Below are 20805 nucleotides of genomic sequence, written 5' to 3' on the forward strand. Positions count from 1 at the left end.
AGGTAGACCACTAAATAAGGCATTGGCGTAGTCGAGCCGGGATAGGATCAGAGCTCGAAGGACAGACTCCTTGGCTGCCCTAGGCAGAAGAGGAAAGAATTTCCTCAGGGCACGCAAGGTGCCAAAGCAAATGCCGGTCAATTTTTTTATGTGATCCGCAAACTTTAGATCCTGACCGAACCAGACCCCCAGGTTCTTAGCTGGGCCTCCCGTCGCACTGGGACAGGGCAGGTCCGGGGGGCCAAATCTGGTCCTTGAAATTGTCAGGGAAGGAGCCGAAGAATAAGACCTCGGACTTATCTTCGTTGCACTTAAGTTGGACTTGTGCAAGCCACCTGAAAACTTCCGACAGACAATGCTGGACTGCTGATGGATCGGACACACCCTTAGACCATGTGAATAGCAGCTGAGTGTCATCAGCATATGCTATTATCTTGGCTCCCAGATGTTCCGCCAGATAAAGTAGAGGGGTCATATAAACGTTAAACAGTAAAGGGCTTAACGTAGAACCCTGCGGGACTCCAGTTGACAGTCTCTTCAGGGCCGACGAATAGGGGGGCATCCAGACCTGTTGAGTTCTATCACTCAGGAATGATGACAGCCAGTCAAGGGCCAACCCAGAGATGCCAACAGCACGCAGTCTGTCAATCAGTAAGGCATGTGGGACCGTATCGAAGGTGGCAGAGAGGTCCAATAAAATCAGGACCGCTCTGCCACCTCCGTCCAGGCACTCACGAACAGCCTCCGAAACCTCAACTAGAGCTGTCTCGGTACTGTAGGCAGCTCTGAATCCTGACTGAGCAGGATGTAGGGCGTGAGAGGACTCAATGAAGCTGTCCAGTTGTTTAAAGGCCACCTTTTCACACACCTTCGCCAGAGCTGGCAACAGTGAAATGGGCCGATAGCTCGATGGTAGTGCTGGGTCTGAACCGGCCTTTTTTAATAAAGGGAGCAGCTTTGCCTCCTTCCAACTTCTCGGGATCATGGCCGTGGAAAGGGAGAGGTTAATGATGTGCGTCACCTCTTGAGTAATGGTGTCCGTTATCCCGCCCAAAACCCTGGCTGGGCAGGGGTCTGAGGGAGATCCAGACTTTAAAGCAGTCAGGATTTGCCGTATGTCCAGTTCCGAGGCCGGGAGGAAGGCAACAAGTTGGTCCTGTAGACATAGTCTATCCGATCCAAGTAGGACAGGAGGAGTCGTAAAGGACTTTTGAGCCATTTCTAAGTCCGATTGTATTTTTGCAATTTTGTCCGTAAAATAACAGGACAGTTCTTCACACCATTGGGCGGAAGAAGGGAGCTGGGGTTGGGCAGCATAGGGAGATAGAAAGTTTTGGACAATTGAGAAGATCTCTTTGCTGTTGTTTTCCGCCTTCTCAATTCTGTCCGAATAATACCTACTTTTAGCTGTCTTGATCGCAGCATAATAGTCCATTTGGGCTGCTCGTAAAGATTTCTTTGCGGCAGGCAGGTAGACTTGTCTCCATGCTCGCTCTAGTTTTTTGCAGACCAGCTTCTGTTCTCGCAGGGCATGCGTGAACCATGGTTGGGAGGGTCGTGACCGCATTCGCCGGACACCCCCCACATTAGTGGAGGTAGCGACACCATTCGCTATCCAAGAATTGAATGCGTCAACAGTCGCTTCTAGCTCCATCATTGGGGCCGGACGGGTGTCGGAAAGGGACTCAGATAAGGACATCACATTAATCCGGGGATGGTGTACCATAGAAGGAGTTTTCCTCAAACCCTCATCTAGCTGCCAGGCAAACTTGATCATATAATGGTCGGACCACACCATAGGCATTGGGGGGGACAGACTAATATCAAAATTAGTGCAGATTAAGTCAAGAACATGACCTCCCACATGTGTGGGAGCGTCGACCCATTGGGAGAGGTGAGCCATGCTGAAAGTCTCACTAAGACGAGTAGCTTCAGTGGTGTTAGCAGAATCCACATGTATATTAAAATCGCCCAGCAGTAAGAAGCGAGAGAAGCGTAAGGCTCGTGGCACGATGACCTCCTCCAAAGATCCAATAAAATTTCCGACGTAGCCTGGCGGTCGATACAGTAGTGTGCCGCCTAAGGTAAAATGCGGACTAATGTCCAGGCAGAAATGGAGAAGTTCGGCTTCTTTGATTTTGTCCAGATGCTCGCAGGTGAGAGACCAGTGATCCCTGTAGATCACGGCAACCCCCCCTCCTCTTCCCACATCAGCAGCGCGATCTACTCTGCAAATTCTGAAACCACGAGGGATAGCTAACTCGACTACCGGCGAGCAGGAGTCAGTCATCCAAGTCTCAGTAACAAAGAGTAGGTCGAGATCATTATCAGCTAGAAGGTCAAAGACCTCAGCCGTGTGGCAAACCAAAGATCTGGCATTGATCAGGCCCGCTTGTATGATCTTAGTCCCATTACAGGGTTGAGTAGGCGGGGTGGCAGGACTAGGAAGAAGATAATTACAGAAGGGGCATGATCGGAACCGATTATCAGAAAGCGCCCAGGAGTGCGCCGCCTCACAAGGAGGGACCTTAAGGGCTCTAAGGTCGGCAGCGGAATACCGACATGGTGTAGGAGGGACAGAGGTGGAAGAAAAACGGCCAGGGGTCGGGGCCCTGTGCCCGGCCAGAGCACGGACGGGCACAGACGGGCCCTCCTTTGGCGCTCCTTCGGCGCGCAGACGGCGCACCCGCTGCGCGGTCGCTGACACATGGCATTATGAACGGACGTGCGATCTGCCGACTAGAGCGTCAACCCCGGTGCAATGCGGTCCCGCCTCACTTCCGGGAAACCGCTGGGGTCGAGCGCTGAGGCCGGGACCAGAAAGGGGCGTGTGCAAATAAGCGAAATCAATGCTAGATAGGCAAATAAAGCACCCCACTGGCTGTAAAGTGCAGCGATGTGAAGCGGAACCAGAGCACAGTATGGGAAAGGGCAGGGGGGTTTAAAAACGTTAAAATATGCAATTAATGGCGAAGAGCTAAAAACAGATGATACAGCTCCGCTAGCAGCGTCAAAATAGCAGCAAGAATGATTGTGCAAAATAGCAGCGTTACAGCGTTCTTCTCAAGATACTCCGCTCTTTTACCCTATGAAAACTAGATGGGTTAATGCAACTGCTGCGGAACTGACTCCTGGTTGGCGCGGTGTGGGAAGAGCGCGACAAGGTCCCGGCCTGCGACTGGAAGCGCTGTGAATATGCAGGTCACTACTTTAAATCTGTATTACACTGTAATATCATGTAGGCTGCCGCAAACTGTGCAGACATTTAGAGATGCAGAGATTTAGGGGCTTCTTTGCAAGACTCTTGTGTCACCAGTGCACCCATTTTAATATGGGAAAAAGTGGGGCACCAGCGGCGCAAGGGGCTTGTGAATAAACCCTTTAGTCTTTAAGGCGAGACAAGCACTTTTCAAGTAATATGCAGTCAACCTGTACCTATTGCAAATCTTTTTCGTAAGTTTCCTTCAGAAGAGCACACTCCAGAGCTCAGCTGATATCATCCCTACATGGCCTCTTAAAAAAGAATAAATCTTTGTTACCGGGAAGCTTCAAATAATTCCAACAATTAAACCCTATTCTAGCTCCCAAGCAGCCTATAGATTTATTGATTAACCAATTACATAAACGTGCATTTCTTTCAGATAGCAGACATCTTGCAGTGAAGACTCGCTTCTTCTTTAGCTGTTTCCTGTCCCTTGAATTAATGGGGCATTGGACCCCCTTCCCTCTCTTTCAGCCAGAGGCACCTGGACATTTGCATTCAGTGTCCATGGACAGTTTCTGTTGATCAAAACTGATCGGAAATGATTTTGTAATATTAAAAAAAGTTTGGGAGCTGTGGCGCAGCAAGGGGGGGCAGGGCGGGCGGGCCATCATTCCCAATAGATCGCGCCCACTTCAACCACTGGTGAGGTGGATACATTGATATCACATCCACTGGGAAGGGCAGTTCCCTCACCATGCGTTAAGAGCCCACACACTTCAAAAGGGGTCTCTTGTTTACTACAAAAGTCCAACTCTGAATCTTTCAACGCAGAGTTGTAGCAGGTCAGACCTTTGGAGCCCCACCTCCTTTTTTTGTCACTTCCAAATATTGCAAGACCTGAACTGCTGGAACACACAGAGTGTGGCTAGGTCTGGTGACGTGTGGACAGTGACCTCACCCCAACCCTCTCTTCAGCAAGTGTTGTCATCTTGGGAGTAGTTTGTTTACCTTTGTTCTCCAAAGACTGTTGTCCTGGAAACAGGACAGACAGCCACTGGTCCACACTGGGGCCTTTGTATGGGAAGGCAGAGCTTGGAAGGGAAACATACAAGTGCCGGCACTCACCACCCCACAGTACCTTTTTGACACCAGAAGCGCCAATGGTATTGAACTCCTGCTGCGAAGTGCTGGCACTCTCCCTTTAAAAATGAAGAAGTGCATGGACTCTGCCCCTTTAAAACGCAGTGAGAAGGCACAGATTGAGACAGACTGATTGGATGACAGCTGTGGTTAATGCAAAGACTGCCGCAGGGATGGTGCGGAGAGAGGGGCAAACAAGTTACATTTGTGCCGTATGGAGGAGTGGACAAGACTCCACAGTCGCAGATGGAAGCCATGAGAGATTACCTTTCAATTAGTCAATCATTCAGCATTTGTATAGCGCAGTACTATCACCTCCAGGGGTATCTGGGCACTGCCTTTGGGACCTCTTGTGGCAACCCTTGCTACCCCTCTGAATGCTTCTGTAGTCTTTGCTGTCCCAGAAGGAGCCATTGCACAGAAAAAAAGACTGGGCTCTTTATCATTCATGTCCTCCCTCTCTGGGTTCCATCTTGGTCCTTTCTCTAGACCCACAACTGCTTCCTATTGGCTGCTCAGAGTCTAAGGGACGGACAAGGAGTGGGAACTCTTCCTTGTCACTGAGAAGTAGCAGAAGGAATTATGGGTCCCCAAAGGAGCCGGTGGCTGCAGAGAGGAACCTTGGCTGGATGGTGGATCTCCACAGCTTCCTCTGCTGTGTCTCGCCCTGCGTAGGAGGCGATAGAGCTGGGTATGGGGCAGAGAAGTTCCGCTGAGTGGCATCGCTCCCTGTGCAAGCGCTCCTTTTTCCACCACCTACTTTGGAGCAGGAGGCACCAGAGAGGCCGAAATGTCTCCTCTACAGGTACAGGAGGCAGAATTTGCAAAGTAATACAGGGTGAGAAATCACAATGTTGTCTCCATCCATCTCACGCGCATGGCCGTATTATACTCAATGTGTAGGTGATGATAATTTGCACACACTGGAAGCGTGGATGAATTCACGCCGATATCTTTCAGAAAGGGAGCCATTGTGTAGACGTCAGTGGGATCTCCCTGAGGTGATCAAGTACTTGCTTTCTGTTACCAGCAACATATCGGTGAAGATTCATACATTTCAGAGTTTCTTACTAGGGGTGGGCAATAAAGTTTACTCCTCCAGGAAAGTTCGAGGATTTTTGCCTACTCGGAGACCTGGCAAAACTCCACCAACCTCCGCGTAGTAGAGATATTATTTTTATTCTCACATGCGGCTCAGCAACGTTAAGTTGGCAAGCGAGAATTGGCATCTCCCAGCATGGCTCTCGGGGCTAGAACGGCACTCGATGAGATTTTCTCAATACGGGCCGTCGTGACTGTTCATGGCGAGAAAGCCGTTTCTCGAGTAAAAAATCTATTCAAGTCACAGCATAGAAGCAGCACACCCAGGCCTGCCTCGTGGCGCCGTCTGCTGCTAAGGAGCTCTGTCTGGTGCCCTTAGAAAGGTTCACCTTATGACGCCATGTTGCAGGAACACCGCCTGAAAGCTGCTCGTAGGTCAGATGGCTGTCAAGCTGCTTACTGGAAGGTGTGGGAAGTATTAGGGAAAGATCTAGTGACCCTATAGTTTCCAAAACTACTATTTATAGGTTAGGCTGCATATTCTCCTGGAAATCGGGGCAAGGTGCATGTGTCCAATGCCATGTGACATGTGAAATGTGGCATCGTTTTTGCAACGTTGATTGGTAAGGTCGATGTGAAACAAATTCACGCCTTTCCGGGAGCCTGAAATGGGTAATTTGCGTCTCAGTTATACTGTAAGTTTAAAGGCAGTTATGAAATGTAATATTTATTCTGAAACTACTTACCTCCCATGCACACTAAACCATGCACGTCTCTGCCTGGAGTTACCACTGTTTCACTATTTGCAATAGCTGCTCTCCAGCCGCCACTTCTCACACGGAGAAGGTACATTCCAAAGATACATTTCCACCTGGAGGTAGGTTGGCTTTGTACATGGTTTTGCTGTTTTAACACTACCGATGGTTCCAACAGAAAGGATGGAATAGCTGTGGGGGTTGCCCTGTCCCTGTGAGGAACCTTCTGGTGAGTGAACAGATTTTGTAACAGGCCCAATGAAACCTAAAGGTTTTCTTTGGGGGTGGGACCCTGAGTGCTGCCTGGGAGGGTGGTTTGTTTCCCTTTGTTGTTCTGGGTTCTGACCAGGGAGGCAGAAGGACGGTGTGGAGTGCAGAGACAGAGGACTTGCTTGCAAGTTCTCACGCACAGCTGCACTGGGTCCACCTCCTGAGGAAGCCTGCCTCTTGGAAGGTGCTGCCCTGCTGGGGGAACCTTGCACTAGGACTCAGAGGGCTGAGAAGTGCCTGACGTCTGCTCAGAGAGACTGCTGAAGACTTGCTTCTGTGGGACTGATTTTGGCAGGTGTTAAGAGGGTGATCTATCTTCATGGATCCCCACCTACCTGTGCTCTGGCCCTGGGGTGAAATCCCTCCATACAAAGCAGGTTTTATAGAAAGTGAGTAGGTGTGCTGATGGAAGGAAAGACCTTTGAATACAAAAGGGATTTTCCAGTGAGTCACAGAACACCTGCTGCATGAATATGCATTATGCATTGCCCGGGTACGTGTGAGCCACAATGGTTGCAGAGGTGGCGGCTTACAAGGCACAACAGATGTCCATTTTGGCATTCACATTCTCAATAATAATAGGAAAATAGCATATCACGGAAGAGACTTTGGGGAGGATGCATCGGTTCATGAGACCGCTGTCTGCACCCCTCAATGAGGGCAGCTGTCACTCGGATGTACCATGTTACAACGCATACCATTACAACTACCTACCGTTACAACGCGACCATTACAACGCATACCATTACAACGCATAGCGCTTTGAGGTGCTGGATAGTGGTAAGTATAATTTACTATTCTAACTCCAGTCCCCGTGGACCCTAGGGAAGGTGTTGGATAGTAAATTATACTTATTCCCTATCCTAGAGCGCCCCCCAGTGCAATGCGTTGTAATGGTATGCGTTGTAAAAGTCGCGTTGTAACAGTAGTGCGTTGTAAGAAATGCGTTGTAACAGGTGTATACCGGCTTAACACACTGATGCATTTCTGAGTATACATGGAGGGGCCATAGAGGAGGGGCATTACCACCCCTTCTGCACTGCAGCTCATAAATATCTTGAAGGTAGACACTGTAAAATGATATTGTAATATTGTCACTTTGTGCTTTGTAATTTGTTATTTGCAAAGGCTGACACTTTGCACAGAGCAGACTGCGCCTTATATGTCGATTCTCTCAGAACTGTAACATAAAGCATTGGTTGAGAAGCTCTGCTAATACCTTGTGAGCTATGTGAATATTGGCTTGGCTGGCCCCAACTGTTAAAAGTCACCCAATGAATTTCATTTGTAATTAAAGGAAGCAAGGTGTTTCCACACTCATCCCCACCAGGCAGGCAGTCAGGATTTAACTTACCGCCAGACACATCTGCTTGAGCAGTTTGTGACTTACAGTCAGAAACAAGCGCTTGAGCAGTTAGTGACTTACCACCAGACACAACCACTTGAGAAGTTAGCTATTGTTTTAGAGTAGGTCGATAATATGCTGGTTAAATAGAAATGAGATAAGACCAAGGGAAGTTGGGCTCTGTTGTTTTGGCATTCTTGCTTGCTGGATTGCCCTTCAGTGCACGCCATAGTCTTCTTCTTCTGACACACCCCTTCACCCCCTAAACTGCACCAGAAGGAAGAGTTCAAAGGGCAACCCCTGGAAACTGGCCTCAGAGAACTACTTTGAGAGAGAGGAGGGAAAACTGGCAACAGTGGAGAAAGATGGTTTCCATTGCGACGTCTGGCAAACTTCCAGGATTTCTTCAAAGTTGGACCTGGGGAGAGTCTCCAGCTGAGGGATTCTACACCTTTTCTGCGGTTTAGAGATCACTCCGATGGACAGAGCTTCCTGCAGCCTCTGAAGAGGTCTGCAGGAAGTAGTGAGGCAGTGTGCTCTAACCTGTAGGTAACTAGATGCCTGTGTGTACTTGTGTGGGTGTACAACTAGTAATACAGGGGTAAATAAACCACAGGCTGTGAGTTTTTGTTGTTTTGAACATTTTAAGGTGCTGCTCCTTTGTGCATTACTATTTTGCTGTGGTGCTCTCTTTGAAAATGATGGTATTATCAGAACATGTTTGTATTTGTAATGTTGGAAGCTATGTCGAAATGGAAGAGAGTATGATCAAATGCCTACTCTCTTTTGTTCAGTTTTTTAAAAATAAATTTGACCAGCGCTCTGTTTTTTTGATAGTCACTGGTTCAAGGCATCTATTGTTTCCAAAGATATCCTTTGACCTGTAGGTAGTTGTTTATTGTTTATGCAAAAAGCCTTTAGCTAAAACTCAAAACACAATCTATGTTTCACCGGTGGAAAGAGAAGTGTTGGCTAGTTACTCCCTTCCACTGACCATCTAAGATCTCACCAGATGCCGAAGACCGAATTATGACGGCAGAGACCAAGTTCTGCAAAGAGAACACCTTCAACCCGTTTACCGCAGCGAACATTCCGCCGTGTTGCGGGCGTTCTATTTGGTGGGCGGGGTTGCGTCGGCCAACAGTCGTACGCAGCACCAGGAAGGTAGTGCTCACGTCCGCCAACGGCTGACTGGAGCACGGAACGGGTTAATACCGTTGTTGATTCTAGCCCCCAGATTCATCATTGTCATGTTTTGCGAGTCCTTAATAGCGATTATTAAGGAATCGCTATTAAAGACTCGCAAGACGGGATTCATGTAGAAATCGCAATATTTATTGCGATTTCTACAGCTTCCTTATTTGCGAATCGCTAATTGCTAATCGCAAATAAGGAATGACTCCCCATTCATTCTTATGGGCCCAAAGGCCCATAGGAATGAATGGGGAGTCATTCCTTATTTGCGATTAGCAAATAGAGATTCGCAAATAAGGATGCAATTTCAAGGGTGCCAGGGTGTCCAAAGGACACCCTGTAGCACCCCTGAAATGGTAATGTACACAGGTGTTGCGCACACACATGTCCAAAGGACATGTGTGTGTGTAACATACAACTTAGAAAAATGCACTAAAGTGCATTTTTCTAAATTTTCACTATTTACCACGTAGTTACACTTCGCGGTAAATAGCGGCCCCAGATTGCGAATTCACAATTTAAAAATGGTTCATGAATTGCATTTAAGGAATCTCAAATTGAGATTACTTAAATTTAATTATTCGCAATTTAGCGATTTTTAGAATTGCGATTTTTTCATTTGGGATGATGAATCCCAAATGCAAAAATAGCGCTCGGAAAGGGCCAGATTCTCAGAATCGGGCCCTTTGCGAGCCGATTTTGGCTTGATGAATCTGGCTGTAGGAGAATAGCACCCCCACACATGCAATATTTGTAATACAAGAGGTAAGAGTTCCAGACAGGGTGTCTTTGCAACTGGAACCATACTCATTCCTCGACTGAGATCTGCTGTCACGCACACACTCATAAACCCTCAGTCTCTCTTTCCTTCCACCTGTGCGGTGGTGCCCTGTTTTCTTGCACCTCTACCCTTTACGCGTGTATACTGTTCCTTTGTGTATAATCTGGAATTCAATGTGCCTGTGGGAGTGGAGAGGGAGTGAGGCACACAACCCTCTCTACCCTGAAGAGCATCTAGACAGTGCGCAGTAGCTTTGATGCCTCCTCCCTCATTGTATCCATGAGTAAAGAAGATATTTAGTTCAGAGTAGATAGTAGGGTGTGCCTAACGGTGCAGGAGCACCAGCAGTTGAAGGAGGGCTACTTGACTTCTTAGATCTCACTGGCGGTAGGATGGCACTGCCTGGCGGGGGCACAGACCCCATACTGACAGCACCGCAGCAGCTCTGGTCATTTGAAGTTTGGTGTTGGTGTTTGTGTTCTACTAAGGGGTGGGCAGAACACGAGGTGTTATCTGAAACTCAGTGAAATTCTGTAGAGTTCCGCGTACTGCGGAATGCAGCAGAGTCCTACCTTTAAAGCTTTGTCCTTCTCCTACCGGCGAGCGGTCCGACCCTTCTTTGCTTTTTCCTGTTTTGTAGCTCATTTTGTGGTGAACTGGCTGCTTCACATTGGGCAGGCGGGGAGTGTCCTGAGCCTTGTTCTTCATGGAGAGGTCTGGGGTGGGTCTTGTATGTTGCTCTGCTTACATGACCTCCATAGTAAGTGAAACTGAGAATGGCCTGGAATAAATTTACTTAGGTTATATTTACAAAATGTGTTTGCACCTCATCTCTGGGTGTCAGAATGAGGTGAAAACTCATTATGAAGATGGTACCATTTGATTCTGTCAGTTCTGCGCACACCGCTGACATCTGCAGTAAACTCAAGGATACGTTTGAATCCGAATGAGGACAAATCAACCTCTTACCCTATCAAGGTTGCTAAATTGAAGACCATTAAAACCTGTTATTACTGCAAAGCTATGTTAAGTGCAAACTAAAGAGTCAGTTATTATCCAAATATCATTAGGAAAGAGTACATGATGTAAGAACAGCTGTATTAAGTGCAACATAAAAGTTAAATGAATATTATCGCTATATTACCGTGAAACGATAAATGATATGAGAACTAAGGTAGAAAAAGTGAAAAGAAACCCAATTCAATTTGAATTAAAGTGAAAAGGTGAAGAGTCATGGTTAAATTCAAACATATTTTAATTACATTTAGAAAAACATATTATTAATCAATTATGAATCATCAATAAACCTAACAAACACATTTCACGAATAGATTGGAATTTACATAATAATCAATTGATCTGAAATAACAAGAAAAGAAACAGTCAGAGAATTCCGAACCGCAGAGTTTTACCTATAAAGATTTGAGGAGCTTAAATGTCTTCATGACCAAGTGAACTAATATCTCCTCAAAGAGTGGAATTTTTGGTCTTCACTTTCAAAACTTGGGAGATCATGCAGAAGGAAGCGGGCAAACATTATAATAAAGTTTATTACAAGAGCAAATTTTCAGAAGGGAGCCTTTAGTGTGATCATTGTGTGTTGTATGTTTCTCATGGGTGGCAGGGCACGGGTTGATTCCGCTCAACAATAAAGTGTTCCGGCAGTCCAACCTCACTAGGTTCCTAGAATCAATGGTGCTGATAAATCATCACAAGGGAGAAATATTTGCAATTTCCCCAACAAAAGAATATATAAGGTATATCAGGTTGCTCCTTATTTAAGTGGATTTTGAAATTATGCACATAAATAAGGGACACCGTAAAAGATTTTAGAAACTCAACATGAGAGGGACAGTTTCTTAGTATGTGAGGACATCATTAATTAAGTGGGAATTTACAAATTGGGCCTGCAGAAGGCGCTGTCTCGTGTTGAGGTGTTTGGCCGCCAACATGAGCTAGTGGTCAATGTAGGGAAGACAAAGTTTATGGTGCTCCATAGGACTAAGCCAGTTAAAGCAAGTGTTTATATGGATGGTGCTTTACTGGAGCAAACAAACGTCTTTACCTACTTGGGTGTCACATTTCATGATAAACTAAGTTGGAAGCCCCAAGTCGATATGCTAGCGTTAAAGCTCGCCCAGTTGGCGGTGCCCTGATTAAGGAGCATAGGTTGTCTCAAACCAAACCCATTGCCCCCATTTTAAAGATATACACATCTAAAATCAGCCCAGCTATTCTTTACGGTGCAGAAACTTGGGGTTTTTGTAATTTATTCCAACTCTCTCTTGCCCAAAACAAGTTCACGAGAAGTATAGTAGGCCTACTGCAATCGTCCCCCATTTTACCATTGACGCTTGACCTGGGCTGCTATGCTCTTGAAGACGTAGCACGTTACAGACCTTTGGCATTTTGGAGGCGCCTCTGGATTACTCCGGATCTCTCCTTGTATGCTAAGGCCCTACTGGAAGTGAGGTGGTTGAGCCGATCACATACGATCCCATGGTTGACTGCAATTAGGTCCTTGTTGATTGAAATGGGGATGAGTAATCTCTGGGAACACCCAGAGGCTGCGGAATTTCCATCGAAAAAGTCTTTTAGAGCAACATACTGGGAGATGGGTAAAATTAAGAGATTCTCTTCCCACACTAATCAGCCATTGTTGAGGGATTTCCTCGACATTAAGGACGAACCAGTCTTGGAAGATTATTGGGATTTTATCACTAAGCCTCATGATTGGAAGCTCTACCACCAGTTCAGAATAGGCACTCTGCCTTTGCGATGTTTTACAAGCAAATGGAATCCAGTCAGTAGTGACAAATGTGCATTCTGTCAAGTTCATACTGAGAATATAGATCACTTCCTATTCGTATGTCCCGCATGCCACCAGCCTAGGAGAATCTGGCTTAAACCGGTATGCTTGCCTATGAATTCAAGATCGGCGATGGTTGCAAGGAGAATTTTAAAATCAGACACTTCTGACCTTGTGGTAATTGGTGTAACAAAATTCTTAAGCTGGGCTTGGGCCATACGCAATAAAAAAGGGGGGTACATAGCAGCTATATAGTGATCAAAGATGGGTCCTTTTAAGAAGGGGTTGAGAGGCATGGTAATACCTTGTTCTGGCTTAGACGATCACTCCCCCTTTGTAAAACTATTGATGTAGAATTAAGTCTTTATGCTGGTCTATATATTTAATCTCTTTTTAACTATTTTAACATGTATATATATACTTATATTTATTATTAATGTATGATGATGTGGTATAGTATGAAGTTTTATATTTTTTATATGATGGTGTATTTTGAGTGAAGGAATGTTTTAATCCTGAACGTCGTGTCTTTGTTGATGAATAATCGCAATAAAGACTTATGAAAGGAATGAAATGGATTTCGAAATTATGCAAATAAATAAGGGAAACCTTAAAAAGATTTTAGAAACTCAACATGAGAGGGACAGTTTCTTAGTATGTGAGGACATCATTAATTAAGTGGGAATTTAGAAGAAGCCGGAGGCTTCCTCACTGGCGATGACTATCTTTGGAAGATGCTCCAGTTGAGTTAGATGGTAACCTTGGATTGACCTTTACATAAAAGCCTTTGAAGTTCATCTGACTTGAGGCCACTTGAACACTTTCAAACATCCAAGGTTTACAGATTCCCCTTTTTTTAATTTAAATAAACATTAGATATAGAAAGATTTTTGTGGATTCCTACAGATTTATATTTAAAGAGGCAACTCAGGAAGAGGAAAAAGGTGCAGTACGGATTGACAAGTATTAGAGGACGACCCTCATCTGGATAAACAGGTGCCCGCACATGTGGAACTTACTCTTCATACTTTTAAAATAGTGCTATCCATGTTGAGTGCAAAGCCTCACTGAAGAGTGGAGCCCTCTCGTCCGCTGCCGCGGGAGTGCCGGCACCTCATATTTGGTGTGGCAGTGTCACCGTGTGGCTCTTGCCTGGAAGTGTGCAGTTGCATCCATGAGCAGCATTCTTGGCATGACCACCAACGCTGCTTGCCAAGATGGGTGGCGGAGATCGCTGAGACTTGCGGTGTAGAATGCTGACATGGCTCCGGTGTTGCGCGTCTTTGGATGACTCCCACACCACCTTGTCATGGTGATAGGCCTCACCACGCGTAGAGACATGGGGGGGGGGGGGGAGGTGTTTATACAATACTTCGAGCCAGGGGAAACCACCGCTGGTGAATTGATTCTTTCGGAACCGATCTTGTAGATTTATAATGACTATTTCAAAGGAATGTCAGCAATTTCTTTGTCAACAATTGATTTTAAGAACATGTTTTTAGGATTTGATTAGCACTCTTTGATGACCATCGTGATGTTGCAGGGTTTGACTTGGACTCAGATCTTATGCCGGCTGCCTCATTCAAAGACTTGCGGTTTAACAGGCGAAAAAACACGACAGACCAAATAGCATTTGTACAGTGTAGTGTGTCTGCTTTTGAACCTGGATATTACTTTTCCAGTAAATAATGGGGAATAACTTTCAATTGTGTGACTCATTTTGCACACAGTATTACTGCTGCCCAAAGGTTTGGCTATCTACCTTTCCCAAAATAGGACCGAACACGTTAGAGAGGTCAACTACCTTTGGCTATCTGCGACTACAGGATGGTGGCCTTCAAGGGACAGCAGACCTCAATCTCTGCAGTTACCTTAAAACTCTGCAAGATTCTGAAGAGTCCTGCCAGCACTAGAGTTGTATGTTGCACAGCTTGCGCTGATTTTTGGCACCGGGAGCTTGTCCCACACTCTAAAATAACCACGAACGGTACCAAGCGTCGCGCCAGAGGCCACTGCATCTTTCTGCCACTCGAGTAGATTTTCTTCTCGAGCAGCAGCTTTTTCAGAACGAGTGGCAGATTTCTCAACTTGAGCGGTAGCGACCTGCCTCAACTATCTGCATTGAGAAATCACACCGCGAGGCGGTCTAGCGCTCTATTTTCTTGCTCACACTCGTAAACTTAACGTTGGCAAGCCACGCACAAGAAAAAACTCCGCCATGCTGTAGTTGGAGGACTTTTTCCCAAATACTGAGTGGGTAAAACTCTGAGAACTCTGCTTTACATGCACCTATTTGGAATAATTCGTTTTTTTGTTTAATTCAGCCCATTTTCCATAAAGGAACAGGTACCGCTTTTTACAAAGAAAGTTTTCAGTTTAGGAAGATCAGGGGGTAGCATGTAGTAGTCAATTCGGCCACTTTCTACTCACTGAAAGACCACCCGACACGATTCTCAAAGGGGAAGCTGTTTCAAATAGACAGTCTCCCTTGAGAATCTGGTATCTCTCCAACTCCATCCCGCGTCTCTCAACATCAGATCAGTAGTTTCCGACCATGATTGACATCACAGGCCGCTGACATATTTCTTTGAAAATACAGTTAGGAGTGGACGCTGCTTCCATCTCCAATCCCTCCCTCTAAGCAGCGATTCGTAAAGTGTCGCAAAAGGCTTTTCCAACCTGCAAAACGCCTTTGGTATATTGTACCCTTGCCTTTTGCAGTCGCAAAGCACATGGTTTTTTGAATGTAGGCACTGAGACAGCTAAATGCAATGAAAAATCAAGCCCTTTGTTTTAAATATTTTAGATTTTCTACACTCTATATAAAGGTGAATACAAACTTATGTTTTGTATGCATCAGTTACAGCACCTGTAAACATATACGTTGTTTTATATTTTTTTAGGAGTTGATTAACTTTAGCTAATTGAAAAAAAAACATTTAAATATTAGGAAAACATTTCAAAAAGTAGAGAGCACCCCCTTCGCCTCTGTTCTGCAACAGTTTAAGCACTGTTTATCTACAGATGCCACCTACAAAATCCTTTGGTCTTTTTACGACACTTTTGGGAGGTAGAAGCCTGACAGTGATATATTCCTGAGTAAGGTATTATTTAAGGCACAAAAACTCTTGAGTGGAAGGAGGGAGCTCTGCGACACATGGAAAACTATTTCAGTAACACCGGGGGAGAAAACATCTATTTACAGCACTAGAATAGACAGTCGATTAGCGATATGATGTCTAAATAAAACCTATGAGGGATATGGCTGCCTCAAGCTGGGCAGGAACACATAAGTTATTATTAAAATAAAGGGCAGGTGTCCAGGACAATATGGGAGCTCGGGCATTGTCCTGATTAAAACCATGAGGCGTGAAAAGGAAAGGCCATGAGAGGAGCCTTTTCACGCTCAGCACGCGGGATCGGGTATAGGTACCATCTGCACATGAGACTGTCTGCTTCGCTCCTTCGCTTCAAGCAGGATCAGATAGTAAATCCCCTGCAGGAACATCTCATGTGTGGAAAGCCAAGGAGCAGAAGCCCCTGAGGGTGGTCACCACAAGCATCCATTTGAAGCTGCGAAATAAACTAGAACGGCGCTGTAAGACTCGTGCATGTGTTTGAGGCAGAAATACGCTCATCAGTTTTGAATTTGTCTGGAAACCCATCCTCTGGAAGCCCAACATCTCCCGGCGTTTACCAGCTTCCTGCCTAGAGATCAACCCAACTAACAATCAGAGGAGGACCTCAGACCGGACTGTTACTCTCTGGTGTGAGCTGGGTGTACCCAGACTATCACTCATGTCAGTGTAGTACTTTGAAGACAATTGAAAAGATTCTGTTTAATGAGATGGATTCCCTTTGAAGGAGCGGGCGGTTGGGCTGGACTTCACCTGGACTTGTGGATCACGAGAAAGGCTCCGACGCCGCTGAGCAGAATTTCATGTGTAATATTAGATATGCGGTGTTATGAGCTCAGATGTGTCACGGAAGATGGGGGTCTCAGATTGGCACTCTGTCGACGAATCAAAAAATGTAAAGGTAACCTTGCATATGCTTATTCAATGAGACCCAATGAACGGGGCGGGTGGATTCATGGATACCTCAGGAGACAGAAGGTCACCATTGAAGGGTTTTGCAGCTGGCCCCACATCTGGTTTGAGAAATGTCTTGTGTATTTGCGATAAAATATATCCATAATCCACACGATATAAGACAAAACACTTCGTCTATGTGGCTTTGGGCTCCCAAATTCAGTTCCTAAATAATAGCTTAGCTCCTGGTTCTTCAAGACACATCGCTGTCGCATATCCAGGAGGCAGCCAACAGGTCCCTTTGTTGTCATCTGTAATGGCTTTTCAATCTCATGTCATGATCACATTTCCAAGCCTTGGAGGCATAGCTAACTGCTGACAAACGATCTTTTTGTTAGACCAAAACAACCCAACAATTCCAAGGCTATCTTCCAACTGATGCAGATATGTCTCTCCACAGATAGCTAAGGTTTTTTTTAAAGTATTATTATTATTTTTTTTATTTTATTTTGCAGATTTATATATCGCGAACTCGACCTGAAGGTATTGAAGCGCTTTACATGAGCATCGGTTATGTTGCACAAGGACACATTCATTTTTATGGGTAGGCAGGGGGAGATTAAGTGATTTGCCCAGAATCACAGGATGTGGACGCGAGCCCGAGGTTCGAACCTTAGTTTCCCAGCACCAAAGTCGGCAGCCTAGCCGTGAGACCACACTCTCTCCCTTGTTGTCCTGGTTGTCCTAAATTAGGCTCAAACTGAGAGGTCAGGAATGCCTTTGAATTAAGCACCAGGATCAAAGAGGTGAGGGGGCCACTCAGAATATGTATGTGTTCATTTGTTGACATTGTTGAGGCTAGTTAAACATTTGTTCTTACACTGCAGGAATTAAAAAGTTAGAAGCGTAAGTGCCTTTCTAGATCTTTCAGAGCCCTTAGTTTGGTAGTCATGTTTTTTCCCCTTAAAATGTGGCACCCATAGTCATGGATTTATTATGGGCAAAGTCAAGACTCAAAACCAGAACACAGTTAAAAAAAACATAGAAGTAGGTGAGCTATTCACACCTGAAACTGCCAACATGTGATGTTTACCTGTACCTCTGCACGTCCTTTGCTAATTCCAACCCAACGTCTTTTCCCCCAGTCTAGCCGCTTTCTTCTAAAATTGGCTAGACAAGAAGCAGTGGCGTAACGCAGAAGGATGGGGCCCCTTGCGGAATGGAATAGGGGCCCCTGAGTCTCCCATATATCATAGATATTCATTTGCTTTGGATGGAATGTGGCTCCTCTGTAGAGATTGGGGGCCCCTTGAGGATTGGGTGGGCCCTTTGCATTGTAGGGGCTGCAAGGGCCTGCGCTACGCCCATGACAAGAAGTGAAGTTATGCAATATGACAGGGTTACTACCCCAGCAGCATTCCATGGTGCCCTGCCAGGATCTGGGCCTTGTGCGGCTCTCTTGTTTCGACATGTTGATCGTTGGCAGTCCAGACTTTCTTTTGTCGTCCTGTGAACCCTCCACAAAGCCCGCACTCCCTCCTGTCAACAGTACTTATGTTCATAACTGACTATGCACATAAGGAAGGTCTGATAATGAGAGGAACGATTGAATCCAATAAATATTGAATGACAAACTCCAGGAACAAGCGATACTGAATCGTAAAACGACATTCTTCTGGGCTGTTTACTCGTGACTCACGCCAGGTTCATTCTGGGTGGTGCTTTCAAAGGTGCCCATTTAATTGTATTGCTGGCATCATGGTGCCCATGCCAGCAAATGCCTTGGCAGCGACATGCCCTAGAAACAAGTTTTTCTAGGGATGGAAGCCATAGGTGACGTCATTGAGCTGAACGGCTGCCATGAGAGTTACTGGCGGCCCTTTCATCCCTGGATTACCGCCATGCCATGCTAACAATCGGCCCATGCCCAGAAGCATCGAGAGCAAGAGCTGTGGGCCGAAAACAAATTTAGTAGTCATTGTGCATGTTATTTTTTGTGTGTGTGCTAATAGGGCCAAGCCCAACTCTTCAACATTCCTGGGCAACTTCTGCTCAAACGCTTGAAGGCTGGGACGGGCACTCTCTGCACATAAATCTGCTTTAGCGGCTGCCAGTGCATCACATTTTAACCGCGGCGTTGATCGCTTGTGGCGGGTCTTCATATTAATGTCAGCAGTTAAGAGAGAAAATTGTTTCTGGGCGTACCCACTCCCATGTTGGCAATCTTCCCTTGTCCATTCCATCTGATGCGTCAGTGTGTGGCGCTCTGCACCCTTTGCTGTCTTTGTGGCCGGTTCAAGCCTTTTGCTTAGCTACAATTTTTGGGAATTTGTTTCTGTCAAGGTTGGCAAGGGCCATAGTAATCCCCCTTATATGATCTGGATTTTTTGTTTCAGGTCTAATAATAGCCATCCATGAATGATACATTGTCTATGGTGAACAACAATGGTTTGACCGTGGCACGAGGCAGGTAGAAAAGAAGCGGCCACCAGTAGAGCTCTCTGGGCCAAGTGTCACTGTCCTCTGTTTGCTTCGATTCCTGGTCTCATGTCTTCATTTCTTCTGAAGGGTCCCTGCATTGAATACATTTTGTAACCATCTGGTGTCATTTGACTCAGCCTTTCCATAAATGTCTGCTTCAGCCGGGGCCCGTGCAGGTGAGAGCGGTGCGGCTGGGTTGGTGGTTTGGAATTCGGCAGACAACCACAACAGAAAATTCAATAAATAATCAATTTTCCCTCGTCATCATCTGTCGAAAGACCCCCGCACCCTGCCCGACCGCCCCACTGCTCTTACTTGCACGGGCCGCGGTTGGTCTGCTTGGGTCTTATATGTGCTTATGGCCAACTAAATGTGAATCAACATTTTAACACAACAACTACTGCCGATGGCTGACGCTGAGCTCTCCCGGGCTGTGCAGATTGGGGAAGTGAGGCAGAAGGAAGCTAACGTGACTGGGTCAGGATCAAACAAACAACTTGGGGAATTGGGGACGCGGAAGCTGAACTTTAGGACTTTGGTTCTGCTGCGAGGATGATACCCCACTGAAGAAAGACCCTTCCACTCAGGGACTTGCCCTCAGAATCATGCCAGGGTTCTAGGCTCCCAAGTGGAATCTGGGCACAGATGAGAAGATAGTTTATGACCAAAGTTTGACTTCTTTTCTGGAACAAATTCATGAGAGGTAGGGCCAACATAGAAAGACAGATGGGCCCATTGGGGTTATGAAAGATTGCATTCAGCTCTGTGCCCAGGAGCCCATTCGTCCAATTTGTGGTGCATAGCATTGTACTCCAGCCTCACCGAAGTTTTGGGTACACAGGTACTGACGATCACATAGCAAAAAAAGTTTGCATGTGTACTTGCCTTCATGTGCCAAGAATCTTTACCTTCATGTGCCAAAAAAGTCTGTAAATTTACTACTGCGCTTGTTCACATCTGCATGATGTGAAAACTTCACATCATGTGACATATTTATTTTTGTACCACAGAAAGGATATAAGTCTGAGCAGACTCAAAAAGCACAACAGAGAAAGGAGAGAAGAGGCCACAGGTCATAAATCTAAATATAAACCCTGATGTGATCAGAAAGCCTGAGAATCAAGAGTCAATAGGCATCATAAATGCGTTTCACATGTACTTTACAGAAGCCACTGCCGCTTTGTCTACTGCTTTGAGGATGAAAAGACCACAGTAGCTGATGAAAGAACCTTTCTCCAGCACGCAGATACCCACTGTAGCCTGAAGCTGGGGTGCTGGTTTCACACAGAGCTTCCACACATATGATTCTGTTTTAAATCTTACTGACTCACTTTCTGGATGCGCTTCATAGGAAGTGGAGGAACCCAAGAAGCCAGGTTAGATGAAAAGTTGCCTGGTTTTAGGTCGAGCCTGGGCGGCGCATGTGCTGCTCTGCACTGCTGTATTCAGGTAGGGACTTGAAGCTCCGCCCACTCTCCTCCCATATTTTTTATTGGCTTGTGTCACTGTCCATTGTAAACTGTGGCTGTTCATTGGTCAATAGGCTCAGTACTCCCTCCTTAGTACCGCCTTGTCTCATTTTGTAACCGCAAATCAGGACACCCCCTGTTACATGTGTTGTTACTGGGTAGGCTTTACTTACAGCCTCAAGGCACTATTTTGTCAAATAGCTTTGTGCTGCCTGCAGTTTCAGGCAGGACACACTCTCTCCTAGCGCTTTTAAAAAACATTTTTTATAGCTCAAACGCATTTG

The sequence above is a fragment of the Lissotriton vulgaris genome, unplaced genomic scaffold, assembly GCF_964263255.1.
Source record: "Lissotriton vulgaris unplaced genomic scaffold, aLisVul1.2 SCAFFOLD_2696, whole genome shotgun sequence".
NCBI lineage: Eukaryota > Metazoa > Chordata > Amphibia > Caudata > Salamandridae > Lissotriton > Lissotriton vulgaris.